Here is a 2,162-nt window from a genome sequence, read left to right on the forward strand (position 1 = left end):
TTTTGAATAGTATTATAGTTCGTATTTCTCTCCGGTGGGCAAGTTTCTCACCTCCTAATGTGTATTATGACTGTGCCTGAATATGAAGGACAAGTAAGTGTCTTTTTCCACATTTGTGAGTTGAAGGAATTCAAATGTTTGAGCACAATTCAAGGGAGTCAGCCCACTGCAGAAGGCCACGGAAGGGGTATCTCCCATCAACAAGAACAAAGGGGGATTGGAAGGCATCCCTTCTATCTGGCCCCTGTTCAGGAGACAGTCGGGCCTCATCTACCACTTGGGAGAAGTAGGTGAGTTGGCGTGCGTTGGCGTCAATAGCCCAAATCATTCACCAGTCCTTGTCACAAGATAGGGAACAAACACCCCAATGGCTGTGAGGGTCAGAGGGGAGGAGGGCACACACCTATTTCTCCTCTCTCCTTGTTCACTTTAACCTCCCACACACTGCAGCCGGGCCCACACAAGGCCATCAGTGTGCCTCCTCTAAGCAAAATCTTCTGCTGTGTCGGGGCCTTGGTTACTAGAGACTGTCATCCCCTCATGGACTATAACCTTTGGGTTATGACTTCCAATTGAGCCCAGTCCCCACAGTCTTGGACCCACTTGAGCAAGTGAAAGTCTATATATACAGCCATCTGCTCTTGTATTGCCACCAGAAATGTATTACCACGGATCCCCCACAAGGTGCTCCAAGTTCAAAAAAGTTATTATTTTTTTCCCAGTTTGCCTCCCTCCCCGAAGAACTCAGTTAAAACCTATATAAAATAAAATCGAGCTGCGTTAGGGGCTTTCTGGAGTGAGACTATTAGGTTTTGGAGAGAATAAGAAAATTAGGCTTCAAAATCCTTAAAGAATGGGGCGCTGAATTGATTATGAAGGGGCTTGTGGTATAAGCACAACTCTTCTGTTCAATTTATATTTTGTAAAATCCTTATAAGTCACTCGTGTATCCTGGGGTCAGGGAAGACGGCAATTTAATAAATGCCTCTTCATAGCTGGCATATACGACTGGGCTTTTGAGCAAAGCACCAAGACTGGGAGAAAAGAGCTGGGGAAGGGCATTTGACTGCCTATGATGCATTCCGGTTAGACTACGTCGCACCAACTGCATGTAGAGGAAGAGGGAAGTCTTTTCAAAAGGGCGAGACTGGGGTTTATCTGAGAGCAAATTGGAAACAAACTAGAAATCTATGGGAAAGTTTTTTGTACCAAATGATAGAAGAGAGCCATGGCAAATTTATGGAAATGTCCTGGCCTAGGGTGGTCAGTCATGGAGACGGTAAGCCTGAGGAAGAACACTACCTCATCCAAGGGTGAGAGGAAGCCAGAAGGAAGAAAAGAGAATCAGTGCCGACACCCACGCGGGCTATGGGGGATGGCTTTATATTCTTAGGACCTTCAGAACGCACCAGACGGTAGCCCTGGTCATGCGCCATCAATTGTCCCAAGAACATTCGCCTTCCCACACGATGGATCAGATTCCAGAAAAGAAACCCAAGTGGGGACCAGCAGTTAGCGTAATAGCTATGTCGCTGGACTCCCACGTAGTCGACCACAGTTGGAGTCCTGGACCCAGTGGCTTAAACTCACACTGGGCACGTGTGCATGTGTGCCCAAGATCCCGAGAGGAGAATGGAGGAGAAAGGATTGTAGCGTGGCCATGCCCCCTGGGGGGTGATTTCTTGCTTCCTGTCTCTCTCTGCCTGTCTGGAGAGCGCACACGCCCTATAGCAAAAAGAAAAAAAAAAAAAAAAAAAAAACCCCTCCAAAAAGAGGGAAAAAAAAAACAAAAAAAAAACAAAAAAAAACCCAAGTCACAAACAGCCAACATTCCCCACAGCTTTGATAGCACTGGGAGATGGATCGAGTGCTTCTCGGCAAGCCTGTCATCCGAGTCTTCAAGCTCGCCAGCCACCCTAATGGTGTTCAAATGACTGTCCAATACCCGGTTTTCTCAGACTTGATGGAGTCACTTCTAGGGATGAGAGAGTCCCAGACAAAAAGATAGAGTCTGCTTTTCTTACCTCTCCATGGAGATGGAAGAAATCCAAGTCACGGCACCAAATACGAGGTGGGAGTGCTGGGCGATCAGACCCAACACATGTCAGTTCTTGTCCTACACTCATGAAGAATTAGAGACGTGGCTGCAGAGAGGAGGGGAA

Source organism: Tupaia chinensis, unplaced genomic scaffold, assembly GCF_000334495.1.
Source record: "Tupaia chinensis unplaced genomic scaffold, TupChi_1.0 Scaffold000066_1, whole genome shotgun sequence".
NCBI classification, from domain to species: domain Eukaryota; kingdom Metazoa; phylum Chordata; class Mammalia; order Scandentia; family Tupaiidae; genus Tupaia; species Tupaia belangeri.